Source organism: Suncus etruscus, chromosome 9 (assembly GCF_024139225.1).
Source record: "Suncus etruscus isolate mSunEtr1 chromosome 9, mSunEtr1.pri.cur, whole genome shotgun sequence".
Classification (NCBI taxonomy): domain Eukaryota; kingdom Metazoa; phylum Chordata; class Mammalia; order Eulipotyphla; family Soricidae; genus Suncus; species Suncus etruscus.
The window spans coordinates 8,783,271-8,805,348 of NC_064856.1; the positions used below are offsets into that span (position 1 = coordinate 8,783,271).

The 22,078-nt window shown below is 44.4% G+C and overlaps 1 protein-coding gene and 1 pseudogene across 1 annotated transcript in view; one reads left to right on the forward strand and one right to left on the reverse strand.

Moving 5' to 3' along the window:
- The window catches only part of LOC126017555 (sentrin-specific protease 2-like), a 407,516-nt gene that overhangs the window by 188,288 nt on the left and 197,150 nt on the right, over positions 1–22,078 (reverse strand). The gene's annotated exons all lie outside the window — the stretch shown is intronic.
- LOC126019015 (UPF0729 protein C18orf32 homolog) lies at positions 15,087–16,219 on the forward strand (annotated as a pseudogene).

Here is a 22,078-nt window from a genome sequence, read left to right on the forward strand (position 1 = left end):
TCGAATCCCAGCGTCCCATATGGTCCCCTGAGCCTGCCACCAGGAGGGATTTCTGAGCATGGAGCCCGGAGTAACCCTGAGCACTACCGGGTGTGACCCAAAAAACAAACAAACAAACAAAAAAAAGAAATATCAAATAATATTCAATGATCACTACAGCACTAAAGGCAAGCACCACATAATAATCTTGGCCCTGAAATAAAACCATGCCAGAGCGCAAAAAGAAAGAGAAAGAGAAAATAACAAAATAAAATTGGAGACATCAACTTCATTATTTACACTAAAACAAAGAAGTCCAAAAAAAAATAAGTAGATAAAAAAAGATTATTTTGTGCTTTTTTTTTTTTTTCCTGCATAGGCATAGTAAATATTGGGGGCATTAGAGAGAGAATTCCCTTGGCCTAAGAGATACAGAGTTTCTCCACCCTTGGGAATGACTGTTAGACTCATTGTCTGATCATTTACTCTCCCCTCGGTGCTTTTGTGATGTATGGAAGACTTCTGCTTCGTCATGGGCGATAAAATCAGACCTCTGTAACTAGAGATCTTGGTAGCTGCACAGGCCAAGAAATGGAGCTTATGATGAAGTCTTTCTTTGTGGTTCTAGGAGTTCTGTTCCTCTGTGTCGCTTTAAACCATCTTCTGTAGTTGGTGGTCATGATCATTGTGCTGCTCCTAGGATGGAGTCTGGGATAAAGTCCTTCGTATGTTTCCAGAAGACCGTTTCAGTTGCGATTGTTTCAGTCAGATCGCTGGAATTAGAGATCTTCTTTGTTGTACAGATTGTAGACCAAAACGTAGGCTAGAGTTTTTTTTATGGGTCCCAGGATGCATACTGTCCAGTCATGGTTGTAACAACTGTAGATAGTGATCTTGGCTTTTGCACAGCTTAGAGGGTGACACGTCTTCTGGTTTTGTCTTAATGTTGGCTAGTGAGGTGGGACAACATGCTCTTAGATCAAGTTGATCCTATTTCCTCGTCAGCATATCATTCTTTTTTTTTTTTTTTTTTTTTTTTTTGATTTTTGGGCCACACCCGGCATTGCTCAGGGGTTACTCCTGGCTGTCTGCTCAGAAATAGCTCCTGGCAGGCACGGGGGACCATATGGGACACCGGGATTCGAACCAACCACTTTTGGTCCTGGATAGGCTGCTTGCAAGGCAAACACCGCTGTGCTATCTCTCCCGGCCCGTCAGCATATCATTCTAGAACTGGCACATCTTGGTGTCAGAGCAGTAGGAAGGGTGCCCTGGAGGGGATTTGGTTCCTGGAGCTGTTGTGGAGAACTATGTCATTTCCATGTCTGGAATCCAGGAGTCAAGGCTGGATGGCCGATGTCTAATTCCCTGGGTTCTAAGCTGGGTCTCCATGACACGTTTTCAAGGTGGGAGATGCCCCTGTGTTGTAAAAAAAAAGTAAGAGCTCTTGTCTGTAGTAGATAAGAGTTTGTTTTTATACGTGAGTTTTCCCCCTTTTTAAGTATGTTTTGAAGAAAGAAGTGGTGCTACATTATATTGCTGTGCATTTGGGGATGGAAAGAGAAGAAAACAGATACAGGACAAAGATTAAAAACATATATGCTCACATATATATAAAGAAAAAAAGATTATTTAAAAATGATGTAAAAAGGTAATCAAAGGAAAAAAGAGATGCAGAAGATTACCTTACATTTGGAGGAAAACAGGTGAAGAGGTAGTGTTGTATAGGTCTTATACTTATGATGGAAGTATAGGCTTCCCCATTGTCTTTTGAGATTTTCTTGTGGGATGTGGTTTCCAGGACGCCTTTTCATTACACACCCTGGACTTCTTGAGATTTAGAAAAGATTTGCTGCAGGGAGGTCTTGGGTAGAGTTCTTGTAGTGGGGATCCTTTTGGATCTAAGTCCAGTATCAAGCCACAGTCCACGTTAGGGAGAGGTGATAAGGAGGGCCACATAGCATGAATCAGTAGGAGTGTTGGTTGTATTTTCTTGCCGGGAACAAGGTGTGGGTTGAGTAGGTATCTCATCACTTGGGTGCTGGGCACTGGTTCGTTGGGGTAGGAGGTCGGTCTTGATGCCTAATGGATTAAGAACTGAGGGTGAAGAGTGTAAATAAGGTGGGAAATCAGGGGTGAGGTTGAGGGGTGAAGGGATAGTCAGATATCTGAAGAGGGGAGGGGGGACCCATTTCCATCTTGATGAAAGGTTTTTTTCTTTTTATCAAGAATGGGTGTTGGACCTTACTGCACGCTTTTTCTGCATCTATTGATGTGATCATATGATTTTCTTTCTGTTGGCATGGTGTATTATGATTGATTGATTTATGACTTTTCAACCATCCTTGCATTTCTGGAATGAAATTTACTTGATTGTGGTGTATGACCTTTTTGATGAGGCATTGGATCCTATTTGCCAGAATTTTGCCAGAGGAGAATTTCCCAGAAGAGAAGAAATAGAAAAGTCTGCCAGAAGAGCAGTTAGAGGTTAGGCAGGGGCAAGGCAGGAGGGAAACGTGACACTGGTGGTGGGAATTGTGCACTGGTGAAAGGTGTTGTACATTGAATAAATGAAACTCAAGCAAGAACATTGTATAAATGAAACTCAATCAAGAACATTGTCAATGTGAAAAAACCGACTATACCATAAACAGACCTGTAATCACGGTATTTAGAGAAAGTAATACAATTGAACATTTTTTGTTTTTTATTATTTAAGTAGTTAATTTTTAAATTTATTTTAGAGTAGGAAAAATTTAATAAGAAATGCCCCCCAGGGCCGGAGAGATAGCATGGAGGTAAGGCGTTTGCCTCTCATGCAGGAGGTCATCGGTTCGAATCCCGGCGTCCCATATATGGTCCTCCCGTGCCTGCCAGGAGCAATTTCTGAGCCTGGAGCCAGGAATAACCCCTGAGCACTGCCGGGTGTGACCCAAAAACCACAAAAAAAAAAAAAAAAAAAAAAGAAATGCCCCCCAAAACAAAAGTTTAGAATTGGTGTGGGAGTGGGACTGCCTCCCCTGGACAAGGCCTACAAGGCCTGGGAGCCCTGGGGATGGGTGTGGTGGCCCTGTCTGTGGCAGTTGGCAGGGACTGTGAAGTCAGGGGGCAGTTGGGGTGTGGCGACATGATGGCCCCAGGATGAGGGAGGACGTGAGAAATCCAGAGCCAGTCAGCCAAGCCAGGCCTGGGGTCCTCTCCTCTCCCTCCTGCTCCATCCTGTGCCCTTGTTTTCTGCAGAGTTAATGAAAGAATTCTTCTCAAAATGAATGAATGTGATTGCAATGATACTGGAATAAAAGTGAAAAACCATCAACTTATATGCTCTGTGGCCTCCATAACCATGGAATCCCTGTGATCTATTGTGACCTCAGTGGCTAGTGATGTCACCGGTGTCCATAGAAACGGGACCTGCGTGTTCTAGTCTCATTTGCCGTAGGCTAGCAGCATGCGCAGTTGGGATTGAAAATGGAGACTTTAGATCCCCCATATTCCCCTGACCAGGTACCAGGGAAGAGGCCCTGGGTGTATCTCTGTACCTGAAACTACTTTTGGGGGTGGTTCTTTATGTTCTGTGGCTCGTAGTGGTGAGAAAAGTCATGGCATGGTACCAGGTAAGGACGCAGGACGCGTTCCTGGGGATTTCATGGGAGGACAGTGCATCAGAAGGAGACAATTGAGAGACACACTGAGACTGGGGCGTCTGAAGCCACGATAGCACCTCAATCCTCGAGCAGAGCAGAGTGCCAAAAGTAGGGGTTCAGGAAAGCCTATTACATCCAGTTCAGAGGCTATTTGGGTTCTGTGGTGGGTCTGAGGTGAAATACCGCAGGGATATGAAAGAACTGGAGTCTCAGCTCTGCAGAGCAAGTCACAGACCCACTTAGGGGGCCACTCAAACAGTGAAAACGAGTTTCTGAGCGCCGCTCAGCAGAGGGGACCAGAGTTCTCCCTAAGGCAGTCCACAGATCAGGGGCCTTATTCTAGGAGTTTCCTTGGCAGAGCTAGCTGGTAGCATGGGCGTGGGCCTACTGAGGAGGAGATAGTTGTAGCACTGTGTCAAGGATTCCGGAAGAAAACTTACTGTCTTGCTGTGCTCCACCCCAAGGCTTCTCTGAAGTGCCAAGAGTCCCCACCTCACTCTTTTCTTTTCAGCTTTGGAGGGCCAGGAGCAGGAGACGCCCCTTACTTAAAGGTAAGGTGCCAGGGGGACCTTCCTCTCCCTGTCCTCAAGTCCCAGGCCATGAGTTCTGAGGATGTGAGCTCTGAGGATGTCAGTGCAGACAGCATCCCTCAGAGAGCCCAGGGCCCAGGGAGGAGCAGCCAATGGGAGGTCAGACAGAACCTGAGGGGCTTTGGGGAGTCCAGGTGGCTCCTTTGGGGTATTACTGAAGGGGTGCAGAGCCGTTGTGCCTTTGGACTTGGTCACGTTCCCTGAGTGCTTGGACGGCAGGTCCTCTCAGGGCTCCGGGGTGCTTCTAACACCCCAAGATGGTCTGACAGGCCTTTGCCCAGAAGAAGAGCCTTTGGAAGGTCTTGGGGCTGAGAGAGTGAACAGGCCAGGGTGACCCTGGACCTGACCAGCGCCCCTCTCCCTGCAGCGAAATTTCTGTATTTTTTTTGGGGGGGGGGGAGATGTGCCCTTGTGGCTGTATGTAATTGTGAGGTGAGTATTCTCATCCCCCATCGAGTCAGTGTCGGAGTGGGACTGCCTCCCCTGGACAAGGCCTACAAGGCCTGGGAGCCCTGGGGATGGGTGTAGTGGCCCTGTGGCAGTTGGCAGGGATGGTGAAGTCAGGGGGCAGTGGGGGTGTGGCGACATGAAGGCCCCAGGATGAGGGAGGGTGTGAGAAATCCAGAGCCTGTCAGCCGAGCCAGGCCTGGGGTCCTCTCCTCTCCCTCCTGCTCCATCCTGTGCTCTTGTTCTCTGCAGAGAAAATACCCCCGAGGCTCAGTACAGGCCTCCCCTGTACAATATTTCCAACTGCTTATCTGAGCCTCGGCGAGGGAACCCCAAGCCGGCACCCCGACCACCGGGCTGCCCCCTTCCTCTGCCAGGCCCTCGGCGCCCCTCTCTGGAGGGCAAGCCCAGCACGTCTCCCGGGGCCCTGCAACACCTTGGCCCTATCGGGCCCTGCACCCCCTTGGCCTGCCGGCACCTGCTAGGTACTTGGCCCTGCCGGAGCCCTGCACCCCCTTGACCCTGCCGGCACCTGCTAGATACTTGGCCCTCTCGGAGCCACCCCTGCTCTCCCAGGGTGCAGGGACCCCCGAGCCCCCAGTGCCAGACTCGAGGGGTCTGAAGGGGCCCAAGCCAAATCTGCTTCAGGAAGCGGCTCCTGAGCTCGTGGGCTCTGGGGGATTCTGGACTCGAAGAAATCCGGTGATTAAAGCCATCAGGAGCTTCTGCTGTTGCTTCTCAAGAGGAATACAACACATTTCTTGGACTCTGTTAGTTTTCCTGACACTGCGAGTGGTGGGGTCCAGGAGATGACCCGCGGTGGGCTGCGCAAGCCGGGCCCCAGCTAGAGCCCCTTGCGAAGCGATGGGTCACTCCCAGAGGCCCGGGGGCTGCTTGGGCTCCTCGTTCCCACTCTGGCTCTGGGGGCTGGGCCGAGGTTCTCGTTGGCCAGGCTGTCTCCGTCTTCTGGATCTCCTGGCTCAGCAACTTGCTCAACTCCTGTTGGGAACTCTCCGTTGCCGGTGCATCTTCACTTTCTTCTTCTCCTCAAGCCCTCTGTTCGCTCAGTGGCATGGCTTGGCCAGCCATGGGGAGCTGGAGCGGGAGTGGTCGCTCTCCCTGGCCTTTGAGGAGCCTCGGGCAGATCATCTTCGGGTTCCTGCTTGAAGCGCCGGAGAGGTTTGGCCACAGCCATCTGGTCCTCAGTGTTCTTCCAGGATGGCCGCTGGGGAAGGAGAGAAGGGAAGGGGTGAGGCCTCATTTCTGGCCAGACCCTCAGCCCCCCCTTCCTGCCTGAAATAGGCAGCCCTGGGACTAGAACGTCAAAACAAAGGGGGAAGACAATACCTTTTTCCTGAAGAGCTTCTCTTCTTGGCCAGGTTTGAGCTGCCTGGGAGAAGAGGATGCAGAGTTTGCTGCTGGACCCATGGGTCCAGTCTCTTCCACACACCCCACCCTGCCACCCTCCCTCTAATCCTGTTGACAGATGGTGGGCCCTGCCTGATGTGCTGAAGGAAGCAGCTAGGAGTGTGATCGAACTCTGTTCAGGCAGTTGATCACCCATCTCCCAGACAGAAGCCCACCCCACTCCCAGTCGCAAGGGCTTGGCATTGCTGGCATTGGCACTGCCAGCCCTGAAGCCTGGAGCCAGGAGAGTTCCTGCGCCCCATTGTGGCTGATCGAGGAAGGGCAACGGGTGGGTGAAGTGGGGTGCAGGATCCTCTAGGTGGTATTTTATATTTGTTTGCCACCCATTTTAAACATTTCATTTCATGCGCTTCAACATGATGACAGTAGGGACTGAAAAGAGCAGATAATGCCTGAGTCAGACTGTCATGGGAGATTCCAGATTTCTGTAGCTGCTTGTCACTTTCGGTTGACCATGGTGACACTAAGGACACACTCAAGCCTCACACCCACTCATCTCACAGGTTTACCTCCTTCTGAACCATTCCAGTTCCCTGAGCCAGAGGCCAATGCCGCTTATCAGTCTTCACAATGAAGAAATATCTGGAGCACAATTCAGGGAGGGAACTGCTCACGCAGAGGCTCAGTTCAAAATGGCAGAGGCAGTTGTTGGGATTTCAACAGTTGGGCCAAGGGCATCCTACAGTGAGGATGGGGGGGGCTGGGTGGGAGAAGATTCCATGGGGCTTGGTTGAAGGGGGTGTCAGGCAGAGTGCCAGAGCTAGGCACGGCCACTTTCAGCCACTTGGACAATTTTCAGATACACAGCACACAGGCTGGACTTGCCGTTCTCTTGACTGCCTGTGGGTATCCCTTCTCCCACCTGAATGATCAGAATTGACCACGCCTGAAATGGATGGGAGAGGAGTCTACAGGGGGAGAGAGTGGAGATCAGGAGGAGAGTTAGAGAGAGAAGTGGAGGAGAGGCATCATCAGGAGAGAGAGCCATCACATCAGAGATACAGCATCAGATTCAGCATCAGCAATTCAGTATCATCAAGGAAGCAGCAGCAGGAATAGCACCAGAGGGAGTTGGTCAGCCTGGAAACCAGTTAGGAAGCCTGGAAAAAGCAGCTGAAAAGGAAACAGAGGGAGAGAGAGCCAAGTAGGAGGGGAGAAGTAGCTGCTAGGAAAAGGCTTAGTATGGAGGCCATGTGAGGAGGTGTCCATGGAGGTAGGGACTGTGAACTAAAGCTGGCTGACTCCTGGAACTTCATCTGACTGCTTCGGGAATCTCTCCGCCCTCACCCTGCCACCTTCAGACCTGAAAGACCGTAGGGGCTGCCGGAGCCCGGTCCAGTCCAGTGAGGCATCACCATCCCCCTACCAACAATAGGACTCATTATTTTACATTAAGACAACAACAGCCTTTTCCATCAGTGAAGTTTTGTGGTCCTCAAACCATTCTACTTCCTCTCTCCTGCTAACCCACTTCAACAGAGAATGCTCTTTCTCAGCAAGCTTCACACCACAGTGGCTCATCAACCCAAGGAATTTGCACTTCCAGAGAGGCTGGTCCCAGTCGATGCAGGTTTTGGTTGCTGTTTGTGCATACATTTTTAGGGCTCAGTCCCTGTGTCTTCAGGTATTTCCTGGAACTGATAGTTCTGTAAGTTCAGAGATGACTTGCTTTACGAAGGATTTCTTTCAATTTATTTTTTAAAACAATATATTTCAGCACCATGATTACAAACATGTTTGTCGTTGGGTTTCATTTATAATAAAAGGAAACCCCCTTCGCAGTGCAACCTTCTCACCACTAATGCCCCCTTTACTAAAGATGGTTGTCTTTTCAGGAGTAGCTGTGCATCCTCAAGTTTCACACATAACCAGATCCAAATTCATATGGAACATTAAACATACATGAATTGCTAAAGATATCCTTGGTAAAAAGAAGACCCTACGGCCCAAAAGGCACCACTTTCCCCAATTTCAAATTGGTTTGTAGTACTAATCAATAGTAATTAAAATGGCATGGCATTGGAGCAGGAGAGATAGCACAGTGATAGGGCATTTGCATTGCAAGCAGCTGATCCAGGACCAACTGGTTCTAATTCTGGCATCCCATGGGGGTCCCTGCCTGCCAGTTGCGATTTCTGAGTGCAGAGCCAGGAGTAACTCCTGAACACTGCCAGATGCGGGTCCCCTCCCCCGCCAAAAAAATTCGATTCACAATTGTGGCTCAGAAAATCAATTACCTGGGAATCAACTTATCTAAAGAGGGGAAATGCCTATGCTCTCCCTTCATGGACACTGCACTCAGGTCTCTTCCCTGATTTCTACCACTCCTGCTTTCTCCGGTCCTGCTAGGAACTGCTTGCTGCCCCAGGGGAAGTACATCTCTCCCTGAGCCTGGCTTCCTCAACAGGAAAGTAGAAATTATAATGATAATGACTTAGAGAATTAGTGCTAATAAAATTAATTTGCTTTGCATGGATACGATGCTTTCAAAGTTCAAAAGCACTTTGGGGCTGGAGAGATAGTAGTTAAGGCGCTTGCCATGTACGTCACCAACCAAGTATACCTGGAAAAGAAAAAGGAGTCAAGCTCTCACTATTTGCAGATGATATGATACTATATTTAGAAAAATCCTAAAACTCTACCAAAAGCATCCCATATGGTCCCCCGTGCCTGCCAGGAGCTATTTCTGAGCAGATAGCCAGGAGTAACCCCTGAGCACTGTGGGTGTGGCCCAAAAACCAAAACAACAAAGCAAAACAAAACAAAAACGAAAGTTCATGACTTCTGTATACAAATAATGAAAGATTTAAAAAAAAAATCCTATTCAAAATTGTGGCTCAGAAAATCAATTACTTGGGAAACAACTTAACTAAAGAGGTGAAAGGCCTATACTAAGAAAACTACAAAACACTCCAAGAACAAAAAAAGAGAACATGAGGAAATGGAAACACATCCCTTGTTCATGAATTGGACGAATTACCATAATTAAAATGGCAGTACTCCCCAAAGCATTGTACAGATTCAGTGCAGTTCCTATAAGGATACCCACAACATTTTATTTTAAATATAAAATTTTCTTTTATTTCCTTGTCTTGTGTCCTCTTTTATTTTTTATTTATTTATTTATTTATTTATTTATTTATTTTGGGTTTTTTTTTTTGGAATACACCCAGCAGTGCTCAGGGGATACTCCTGACTCTGCTCAGGCTGCCCCTGGCAGCCTTGGGGGACCATATTGGATGCCAAGATTTCAACCACTATCTGTCTGCATGCAAGGCAAATGCCCTACCGCTGTGCTATCTCTTCGGCCTCCCCTTTTATTTTTTGAAGTAGTGTTGTACCTTTCCTTTTTTTTAATATAAATCTTTATTTAAGCACAATGATTACAAGCATGTTTGTAGTTTGGTTTCAGTTATAAACAGAATACCCCTTCAAGGACCACGGTTCGATCCCCCAGCGTCCCATATGGTCCCCCCAAGCCAGGGGCAATTTCTGAGTGCGTAGTCAGGAGTAACCTCTGAGCATCAAATGGTGTGGCCCAAAATACCAAAAAAAGAAGAATACCTCCTTCACCAGTGCAACATTCCCACCACCAATGCCCCCTCCCCCACACCTGTATTCGAGACAGGAATTCTACTTCTCTCATTCTTTAACATTGTCATGCTAGTTGTTGTGGGGAGCCTAGCTGATGAAACCTGGAACATAGGACACCTCAGTAATTCCTAATCTGGCCACCCACGTGACCAAAAGGCCCATGCCTTGAGAACAAAGGAAATAGACAAAAATAAAGTAATTCAGAGCAGCCCAATATATCCAGCCAGAAAGAAAAATATAGAGTTTGCCTTTGTGTTAGCAAACATTATTAAAAACTTTGTTTGAATCTTATGCCTTTTAGTAAAACGTGCTCAGGTCTACCTCTGCCCCTCCCTACTACCTGCCCCAATTTATGCTAATGAATGCTTGTAACTGTGATTGGTGTAAAATTTGTAACACCCCTGACGTGTTTCAGCCCTTAAAAGCTGATCCCCCAACAATAAACTTCCCTTTTTGAACAGCATGCGTTGTCTTGAAGGCTTCTTTTACTAATCTCTCTAGTTCTTCTTTACAGGTCGGTTCTGCTCGAGTGAACCCACTAATAACTAGCAACTTTCATCTCCACACCCCCGCGGGTCGGGGACTCCCACGAAAGTTGCAGAGTGGCGCCCAACGTGGGGCTCGAGTTACAGAATCTGATCGGGTGGCAGAGTGCGACGAGTCCGGAGCTGAATTACGTCAGGTAAAATAAATTAAAGCAACGTAATTTAGTTAGTCTAATGCCTAGGTAAAAACCGCCACCCCATTACAGTCCCAGAGTAAAGATGGGGACCAGCCCGAGTAAAGGGGCGAAAATTATTATATACAAGAGGAACTAAGAAGTAGGAAGGTTAAAAGTTAAAGAAACTTGTTAAAATTTTTGGATCTGCTCAAAAGCATTATTGTTAACTCAAATCTTAACCCTAAGAGCTTGCAGATTGTGAAAAATGCTCGGGAAAACTTAATAATGGCCTCCAGTGCCGGCTCCCAATCTCTCCAAAGAAAACTCAAAGAAATGTGCTCTCTCTCTACCAGCGTTTACCCCTCCCTTCGAGCTGTCGCCTCAGCTCCCCGGAGGCAGACTCAGCAACAACCTTGCTCTCCCCCCCTGCCTTCCTGGCCAGCTGCCGTTTTAGCAATCAGCTAGCAGGGCGGACACCCCTCCCCCCGCTAGCTCTAGCTCGCTGCTGGAGCTCCCACAGCCCCTCCGGCTGAGGATGTCGAGGCAGCAACCCCAGATCCAAAGCTCCCCAGAGCGCCCCATTCATAAAACCTTTTGGTGTTTTAAAAATTTAAATGTACACACAGGTATTAAAATCTGAGTCTTTTTATATTTCTATTAGAAAATTTATTTTAATTCTTAAGGTATTTAAAAAAATGTTAAAAATAATGTGGTTAACCTTTTTAAATAATATAGTTAATTTTATTGCAGTTAACACCCAGGTGTGCTTCATAATACCCTTAGTTTTAATTTTGTGCTAAAGAAATTGTTCTTTACCTTTGCATTACAACAACTATCCTTTTAAGTGTATTCAAAAGGTCAGCACATTATACAAATCTGTACATTTGTGTCAAAGTAAAAAAATCTAGTATTAATAAAAATATATATATATTTAATTTTATAAGTAATATTATAAAAGCAAATTAACTAGTATCAAATATAATTTTGGTCTTAAGTTCTAGGTGTAAAAATGCATCAAATGTCTTTAACTATATTTTATAATGTCTAAACATTTTGTTAATTTGGTATCTAATATTTTTTACAAATTATTCACTTAAAGTCTTCAAAGTAAAAACAGTTATTTTTTAAGGTCAGTTTTTTATACCTTTAATAATCATAGTTCATGCTCTCGTGTTTAATCATAAAAATTTTAACACTTTATTACAGCTGTCTTACTATTCTACTGTGAAACCAATTTATAACAAACCTGTTCATTTTCAGCAAATAATATCATACTTCACAGTGGAAACTCCTTCTTCAGTGCTCCCCTAACCATTTCACTTAACAAAATTTTTTTTAATTGCTAACATTTTACTTCATGTTTTAAATTTCAAATTAGAATTGTTTTAAAAATGTTTTGTGTTAAAGCTAAACCTTAAAATTTATTTTCAGCAAAGTTCCACTCCAGCTACATTAAAAATTTTTTTTACAAACATGCCGGCTAAATATTTAAAAGCGCTTGTCAATTTTTCTAATGCAAGTTTTAAATAAATCCTCTTGTCTGTTCATGTGTGTGTGTTATGTGTGAAAGTGGCCACAATGTTGTGTTTCGTGTTGTTTGTTTTGTCTATTTGTTATTTTTGCATTTCATAATAATACAATTTTTAAAGTCTTATCCATTTTTAAAATTTCAATTAATTTTTTTATCTGGCTTAGTCTGGTCATCTAACTAACTGTAAAATCCTGCTAAAAAATCCTGTGCTAAGCTAGCTTTGTCCTAACAGCATGGCAGAAAGTGTGGGGGATGGTAAAATCCAAAATTTTTCAATGGCCATCCGGGATAACTTTTCCCTGAAAAATTTCTGAACTTTACAATCCCCAACTTTCCTGCTATGTGTAATTTAAGGCCTATAAAATATAAATTTGTAGCAAAAAAAAAAAATAGCATCTAGCTTTAAAATATAACTAATAAGTTTAAAAAAAAATCATTTAAGTTCAGGTTAAAAGTTTTTAAACAATTGGCTATCATTAATTATAAAATTTTTAAGGCTAAAGTCTGGCAAAAGTCAGAAGGCATTCCTGTGGCATTCAAAAATAATCATTTTACCTCCTGCCAAGTTGTTTTCTTATAGACCTCCTACAGCTTCCTGCAGTCCTGTCCTCATTCACTTCAAAAAAGCCTGCCACCCCACCTGCTAGCTGCAATTCCTGCGGACCTGTTTCTGACTAACTCCACCTTTGACAATGCTGAATTTGGTACTCTGCCTGGCTGTCCTTAATGCCCACTGCCGCCAACCACCCCCTTCGCACCAAGGCTTCATTAATTTGTTTGCTACACTTGACTCTCCCTTGCAAGACGTTAACAACACCTCTGGTTCCTTCCCTTCCCCTTTTATGGCGCCGAAGCTCTTCAGAACTCTGCCTGCTTCCCCACCCTTCCAGCCCATGCTGTCCTCCGGACCCCCCTCCTCTTCTCAGCTCATCCTTGTCATAATCAACGCCTCCGCCCAAACGCCTTCGGTACCTGCTATTCACCCACCTCACCGGCCTAAATTGCTGCCTTAACCTGCCTTACTTCACCTACTACACCAACCTTCTGCAATGCGGTATGAAGCTTCAAAAACGTGGCTTAACTTTAAAACTAGTGGTGGAACTTGAACTTTGCCCCTTGGTACCCAATGTGATTCCCCCTATTGAAAATTGTAATCAAATTCTTGTCGTTGATTTCTCCTTTCAGTTCATAATTGCCCCCAATTCAACGTTTTTTGCCTGTTTCACTGGTTTATCTCCCCCATTGTTTTACATTTGTTTCTTTAGTCCTAGAACTACTGTGTTTTGGTTGTTTTAATGCCAAAATTAACTGTTAAATCAAAAATTGCCTTATTACCTCTTAAATATAACTTTGCCTCTCTCCCGCTGCAGTATAAAAACAAACATTGCCTCCACCCCAGCCTTATTGAAAGGCCTGGGTGTTACTGGTGTAAGCACAAAAATCTATTCATTGGTTCATACTCTAAAATCTGTTAATGCCTCATAACTGTTGTTAAGAATGTTTACAAACTTAGAAAAAGTTTACACTACTTAACTGTTGAATCCCTAGCAGTATTAGAGCAGAAAAACTGCCGTGGTTTAAAATTAACCTTTTTTGAGGGAGGGGGAAATTTGTGTCATCCTTAGAATAAAATGTTGCTTTTTAAAATAAACTTGGCTTAGCTAAAGATAGCATTAGACTTATGGTAGAAAGTCTAGAGGATAGAAATAGACAGAGGGATTAAGATGAGTCCTGATATAAAAATTGGTCCTCTACCTCATCCTGGCTGTCTAAGCTGCTACCTAATTCGGTCCTTTCATTGGCTTTTTGCTAATTTTTCCTTTGGCCCCAAGGCATTCTGTCGCCTCACAAGTTTGTTAAAAATCCGGTTACTGAGATTGCCCTAATGTTCAGTATAGGTCCAATATCAGTGGCTCTCCTAAATGCACCCCGAAGAACTTGAAGCCTTGGATATACCTCTGAGCTTTAAGGAGTTTTGAGTATCTGGCTAAACGCCCCTGCTTGCTCTGCTCCTGGCTGTGGAGATGCCCATGACGGGGAATAGTTTGGTGCCAGTGTCTGGGTGCAAACATGGCATTCCTAATATTTTGCGCGCAAAAACTTTTAATTTGGTCTCTTGTTGCCATGTCCAGAACTGGAAGCCCACCAAATAACCTAAGACAGGTGACTCCACCCACTTTGCTCTTCTTCTTTTATTATTACAGTAAAGGGGGAACTGTGGGGAGCCTAGCTGATGAAACCTGGAACATAGGACACCTCAGTAATTCCTAATCTGGCCACCCACGTGACCAAAAGGCCCATGCCTTGAGAACAAAGGAAATAGACAAAAATAAAGTAATTCAGAGCAGCCCAATATATCCAGCCAGAAAGAAAAATATAGAGTTTGCCTTTGTGTTAGCAAACATTATTAAAAACTTTGTTTGAATCTTATGCCTTTTAGTAAAACGTGCTCAGGTCTACCTCTGCCCCTCCCTACTACCTGCCCCAATTTATGCTAATGAATGCTTGTAACTGTGATTGGTGTAAAATTTGTAACACCCCTGACGTGTTTCAGCCCTTAAAAGCTGATCCCCCAACAATAAACTTCCCTTTTTGAACAGCATGCGTTGTCTTGAAGGCTTCTTTTACTAATCTCTCTAGTTCTTCTTTACAGGTCGGTTCTGCTCGAGTGAACCCACTAATAACTAGCAACTTTCATCTCCACACCCCCGCGGGTCGGGGACTCCCACGAAAGTTGCAAGTTGTTAGTGTAAATAGATCAAACACTTCTGAAATTCATACGGAACATTAAACATGCATAAATTGCTAAAGATATCCTTGGTAAAAAGAAGACCCTACAGCCCAAAAGGCATCACTTTTCCCAATTTCAAATTGATTTGTAGTACAAATCAGTAGTAATTAAAATGGCATGGCATTGGAGCCGGAGAGATAGCACAGTGATAGGGCATTTGCATTGCAATCAGCTGATCCCATGGTTCTAATTCCGGCATCCCATGGAGGTCCCTACCTACCAGTTGCAATTTCTGAGTGCAGAGCCAGGAGTAACTCCTGAACACTGCCAGATGCGCCCCCCCCCCGCCAAAAAAAAAGGGGGCACCTGGCAGTAGCGTAGAATTGAATATCCTCAGAGAGATCCCCAGGCATGGCAAATTAATTTTAGATAAAGCAAAATATATGAAGTGGAGCGTGGAAAGCCTCTTCAGCAAGTGGCGATGGAAAAACTGGTCAGCTACATGTAGACCTTTTTCTAACACCATGAACAGAAGGCAAATTAAATGCATCAAAGAAAGACCTTAATATTAGACCTGAACTCATAAGGTCTATAGAGGAAAAGGCAGGCAAAACTCTCCATGATATTGTAGCTAAAAGGCATCTTCAAGGATGAAACACGACTGTCCAAGAAAGAGGAAGCAAAGATAAACAAATAGGCCGACATTAAATTAAGAAGTTTCAAACGGGACAGGAGAGATAGCATAGCGGGTAGGGTATTTGCGGGACAGACCCAGGTTCGATTCTCGGCATCCTATTATGGTCCCTGAGCCTGCCTGGATCAATTTCTGAGCACAGAGCCAGGAGTAAGCCCTGAGCGCCTCCTGATGAGGCCCCAAACAAAAACAAACAAAAAAAACTTTCAATGGAAATGATGACTAGAATACAAAGACTGCCCACAGAACGGTAGAAATTATTTACCCACTACCCATATGATAAGGGGTTAATATTATAAAGAGCTGGTAGAATTTAACAAGAAAAAAATTCAACCCCACAAGAAAAAGGGGAGAAGACATGAACAGAAACTTCCTCAAAAAGAAGTACAGAAGGGGCCGGAGAGATAGCATGGAGGTAAGGCATTTGCCTTGCATGTAGAAGGTTGGTGGTTCGAATCCTGGCATCCCATATGGTACCCCGAGCCTGCTAGGCGCGATTTCTGAGCATAGAGCCAGGAGGAACCCCTGAGCGCTGCCGGGTGTGACCCAAAAACAAAACAAAAGTACAGATAGTTTTTGAGATGAGCGGGGCAAGAGGCCTAGGCTTGAGGCCAGGAGGAGGCGGGTGGGCTGAAGCGTCCAGCTAGTCTCCAGCCCCACTGCGGCCTCTCGACAGCAGTGAGGAGCCGGGCAAGACTGTATGCATTCCCTCTGTGGGCATTCCGATGTTGCTTTGGGTCTACCAAAAGTTCCTGGAACTGTATTTCTAACCGCTGGTGTCCCGTGTGGTTCGTCAGCAGTGGCCTCGGAAAAAAATATAGCAACTCAGTGACCATGGCAAAAAGAACTATAAGGGTGCAGCTATAAATGAATGATCAACAAAGAAATGAACAGAAATCTGTGATAAAAAGAAACAGTGAAGGAGGCCCTCCTCAGATTTCACTGTTGTGAGAATGGACCTTTCTTGTGACTACCTGACCTTTTCTCTGAGACCTAAATATGGGGTAGGGTCGTGGTTCACATGCTGAATGTGGTGTTTCTATTTAAGATGGATTGCATTGTACTTGATGACCTCATCCCATGTTCTTCACTAAATTAGCTTGCGTTTCTATTATTCCAGTGTTAAAGGATATGAAGAAATAGAAGTTTTTTGCCTGTAGACACTAAATAAGGTCTTAAAAACTAAAAAAAAGAAGGCAGGAGAGGTAGCATGGGGGTAGCGCATTTCCTTCTGCATGCGAGGCAAATGCCCTATGTCTATCATAAATCTAAACACTACATTTAGCATGTGAATCACTACCCGACCCAGGCTTGATCACCAACTGCATGTCCTTCAAAGTAATGAGCTGGGAGTATCCCCAAGCACTGCTAAGCATGACCTAAAAATTAAAAAATAAAAATCTGAAAAACCAAAAAAAACAAACAGACTCAGGTACTATATTAGCTCTAAGGCTTAACATTTGGTAGAAACTCAGACTTTGATTTTTCCTTTGTTGCCTTAATTTTGGGCCAGTTAAAAGATAAAACATACCAGTCATTAGCATGTTAGCTCATTGATAGTTCTCATCAAGACTATTAATTTGTTCTTTCTCGGTGACCAAATTATAAGATTACCAGCCCAAATTAAAAGAGCTAGCTTCTATCTACTTTGAAGTGGTAACAAGCTTATTGCAGATGCCTCTAGGAATATTTTGTTAGGAAACAAGACCTGAAACTTGTAAAGACAATTAAGAGACTGGGATACTGAAAGACTGGAAAAACTACTACTTAAAAACTTATTCGAGGGTATTTTTTTCCCATTTGATCCTCACTGAGATCCAGAAGCTAGGTAGGCTTTATGATCCCTTTAAAAGATGAAGTAATCAAGGCACAAGTGAATAAATGACTTACTCAAAATTCATTAGTCATCAAGCAACAACCAAAACTCTAGCCTCCGTCTTTAAACTACCCTACTCAGTGTTTTTTTTTTTTTTTTTTTTTTTGGTTTTTGGGCCACACCCAGTGACGTTCAGGGGTTACTCCTGGCTATGCGCTCAGAAGTCGCTCCTGGCTTGGGGGACCATATGGGACGCCAGGGGATCGAACCGCGGTCCGTCCAAGGCTAGCGCAGGCAAGGCAGGCACCTTACCTCTAGCGCCACCGCCCGGGCCCCCTACTCAGTGTTTTTAAGGTACATTATAAACCATACTGGCAATTTTCAAATGTACAGTTTGGTTCAGTACAATTGACTTTGTTGCACATTCTCTAGAACTCTTTCATCTTGCAAAGCTGAAACTATTAAGTATCCACTTTTTTTCATTTTCCCAACTCTGGTAACCTCACTTGCACTTTCTATTTCTATAAATTTGACTACTGTAGGCACCTCATAAATGGCCTTATACAGTTTTTGTGTTTCACTGGTTTATTTCACGTAGCAAAACATTCTTTTATTTTTTGTTTTGTTTTGTTTTTGGGTCACACCCGGCAGAGCTCTGGGGTCACTCCTGGCTCCAGGCTCAGAAATCGCTCCTGGCAGGCTCGGGGGACCATATGGATGCCAGGATTCAAACCACCGACCTTCTGCATGCAAGGCAAATACCTTACCTTCATGCTATCTGTCTGGCCCCAGCACAACATTCTTTTTTTGTTTCTGTTTTTTGTTTTTGGGTCACAACTGACAGCGCTCAGGGGTTACTCCTGGCTCTATGCTCAGAAATTGCTCCTGGCAGGCTCGTGGGACCATATGGGTGCCAGGATTCGAACCAATGACCTTCTGCATGAAAGGCAAACGCCTTACCTCCATGCTATCTCTCCGGCCCCATAGATTATTTTTTTTTTTTGGAGCACAACATTCTTAAGCTGCATTCATGCAGTTGCATGTCAAAATTTCCTTTCTTCTAAAGCTGCATGACAGTCCAATGTATGTATGTAATTTTATTCATTTATTCCACCCCTTGACGTTATAAAAATGTTACAGATGTACAAATCTTTTTACTCCGCTTTCAATTTTGAGGGGCATATTTCCAGAAGTAGAATTTATGTATCAGGGGCTAGAGAGATAATACAGGGGTTAAGGCACTTGCCTTGAATGTAGTTGACCTTGGTTTGATGGGCAACAGCATATTGTCCCAAGCACTTTCAGGAGAAGGCCCCGAATACAGAGTTCTTTGGTGCAGAGCCAAAAGTAGCCTTTGAGTGCTGCTAGGTGTGGCCCTTCTCCCATGCCCTATATTTCTCCCACCCAATTTGATGGATCATGTGGAAACTCTATTTTTAATTTTATTTTAATTTTATTGAGGAAGCACCATACTATTTTGCTGAATAGCTCTACATTGTGGCTGCATCATTATACATTTTCACTGACAGCACACAAGAATGCCAATTTTTTTTTCACATTCTAACAATTGTGAAGTTGTTTTCTGCTTTTGTTTTTCTCATGGTCTAATGGGTAAAAGGTGGTATTTCATGGTGTGAATTTTTTTTCTTTCTTTTAAATTGTTTTCCCCCTCCCCATTCTCTTCCTGTGTTGTTATCATAATGACCAGGACTTGGACACATGGTTGCTTGCTTGATGTGTCACGTATCAGATTGAAGTGTTTGCCACACTTGGCCACGGTGATCAACAAGAATCACTCTCCTTTAGTTGTGGGGCTTGCATACATGCTCACCAGGGCTACATTCTTATTTGTGGTGCTCATGCATATCCTGGTGTAGTGCTTACCAGTTAAGACTCATGAGCTGTCTAGGGGCATCACTCCTGGCTGTGGTACACTTACACATACCTGTGGTACAGCTGGACATTGCTTGTGGCACCGGGACCACAGACAGCACAGGTGATAACAGGTTGAGCAAATGCTTTGCATGTGGGAGGATCAAGTTCAATCCTTGGTATCAGGGGTGGCAAACAAGTTCGACACAAAGAGCCAAAATTTTAAACTGTGTGAGTCAGAGAGCCACACCACACAGTGGCCTGCCAAAACAGACACTCACTCACACAAAAGCATATCATTTTAACAATAATCTATTAAACACATATTGCATTTTGCCATTTGGAATAAGGGTTAAAATTCTGCAGTGATGGTGATGATGTGCTGTGTCCTCCATACTAAGAACTAATGGCAAGATGTGACCCAACATGTGACACACGGAGCCCCCGCTCGCTGGCCCGTGCAATTGTTTCCTGTACAGTTACAGCCCTTAGGATGGGCTTGGATGGTGGTGGACACAAGGAGGGACTTTTCTCTGGCATCCCAGGACACATGGCTCTGCAACCCCCTTCAGCCCATGGGTATCTGGGTCAAGGAAAGCAGCGAGCAGAAATCTCACTCACAAGCAGGCTTCAGGAAGTATCAGCTTTATTCATGCCCTATCCACCACATGTGTGGTCAATCTTTTTTTTTTTTTTTTTTTTGGTTTTTGGTTTTTGGGTCACACCCGGCAGTGCTCAGGGGTTACTCCTGGCTCTAAGCTCAGAAATCGCTCCTGGCAGGCTCAGGGGACCATATGGGATGCCGGGATTCGAACCACTGACCTTCTGCATGAGATGCAAATGCCTTACCTCTGTGCTATATCTCCGGCCCCAGTGTGTGGTCAATCTTAACCATTTACACATGCTATCCTTAGCTTGCCCTGCGTCTGAGGGATGGGAGCCGGGATGACAATAGCCTGGGGATGGGACTACGCGCTCGGAGATCTCTCCTCAGAGATCCCTCCTCAGAAGCAACATAGCAAAATCCAAACTTGGCAAAGAGCCACAGCATACAAAATAATGATAAGAGGTAAAGAGCGACATTCATTTTGGCCGGGAACTGCATGCGGCTCGAGAGCCGCGTGTTTGCCACCCCTGCTTGGTATCATGAGTTCACTGAGCTATGTGGTAATAGCCCCTAGACAGTGGCACCAAAACAAGCAATTTTTTTGAGCAAAAAAAAGATACATCTACTCAACTAATATCTCAGAGACTTTTCTCTTTTTTCTTACAGCAGTTGTTTCTTTTATTTTTTATTTATATTGGAGGGCACTCCAAGCAATGCTCAGGGATTACTCCTACCTGACTCTGCACTCAGGAGTTACTCCTGATTGTGCTTAGGGGACCATATGGGATGTTGGAGATCAAACCTTGGATGGGTGCATGCAAGACAAGAACCCTACATGCTGTACATGTTCTGGCCCCCTATAGCTAGTTCCTAAAGGCCCTGTGTAATGAAAGCTTATCAATGAAAAGTCGAATAGTTCTGGATTTCTTTTATCTTAAATTGTATTTTAAGCTAAATATCACAAAAATGTATGAATTTTCTTTCCAAGTAGAAAGAATATTAGATTAAGAATCAATAGCTTGTTATCAGAGAACACAGTAGATATAGTGCTTGCTTTGCATATGTTTGTTTTGATATCGTCTAGCATCATGTATGGTCTTCCAGCACTACCAGGAGTGACCTCTGAGCATAGAGCCAGGAGTAAGTCCTGAGCACTGCCAGATGTGCCCCCCAAAACAAAATAAATTTATAACACCTGGCTATTGTTCAAATACTAATATTATTTAACTTTGGTTTAAATCATTATCTCTATAGCCTGCTAATTTATAGGTTAATTAAGTGAATAAATTATGGAATATCTTTTGGGGGGGTCATCCAACAGTGCTAAGGGCTTACTCCAGATTTTGCTCAGGGATTACTCCTGACAGGACTTGGGGGGCCATATGGAGTATTAGGGATTGAATCAGCAGTAGCCATATGCAAGGCAAGCACCCTATCTACTGTACTTTCTCTCTGGCCCCTCTGCTTGGTATGTCTTAAGTCTATGAAAAAATAGAACTTAATGTCATTGAAGAATTATATTAGCTTATTGTTAGGCAGATGGGGGTCTTAGATAATGCTAATCATAAAAGAGTGACACAAGCAAAGACTCTAGTAATTTGCTTCTAAACTTCCATTTCTTGTAAATTCCAGAATTTGGCTTCTATATCTATAAAACAAGAAAGAAGATTTTCCTCACCACTATTAGTAGAAAACGAATAACGTGCAAGTATTTTACAGATTACTTTTTTAGGGGGGCAGTGTCTTGGACCATACCTGGTGATGCCTGGAGACTACTCCCAGTGGTGTTTTGGGCACCAGGTGGTACCAGGGATTGATCCGCATTTTTGAAAATTCTTAAAGAGATTAGAATAATACAAGTGCTTGTGTTGGATGTTCTTAATACTTCACTTGCAAAACCTAAAAGAGTATAGCTACCATTACTTTGTGAATTTTGTCAGTTCCATAGTGAATATTGGCTTTCCTGAAAACATAAAAATAAGCAATTACAGGGCCAGCACGATAGCACAGCAGTAGAGCATTTGCCTTGCACACCACTGACACGGCTGGGCAGGGGTTCAATTCCCGGCATCCCATAAGGTTCCATGAGCTTAACAGGGGCGATTTCTGAGCGCAGAACCAGAATTACCTCTGAATGCAGCTGGGTGTGATCCCTCCCCCCAAAAACAAAACAAAACAAGCAATTGCCTAGGCATAAACCTCAAATCGCCAGGGTCTTTTTTTTTTTTTTTTTTTAAATCAGGGCCACATCCAGAAGTGCAGGAGTGATGCTTAGCTGTCAGTGAGTACCTGGAGATGGGACCACTGGGGCTAAACCTCTTGGTGTTAGGGAGTGTGGGTGTGGGAACAATCAGGAACCAACCCTGGCACCTCATCTTTCTTTTTGGTTTCTCCCTTCTTCAGTTGCCTTTTAACCCCATTTTCTTAAACAAGCTTCACTTGGGAAGTGGGGACACACTTGGCAGTTCTCAAGGCTTACTCCTA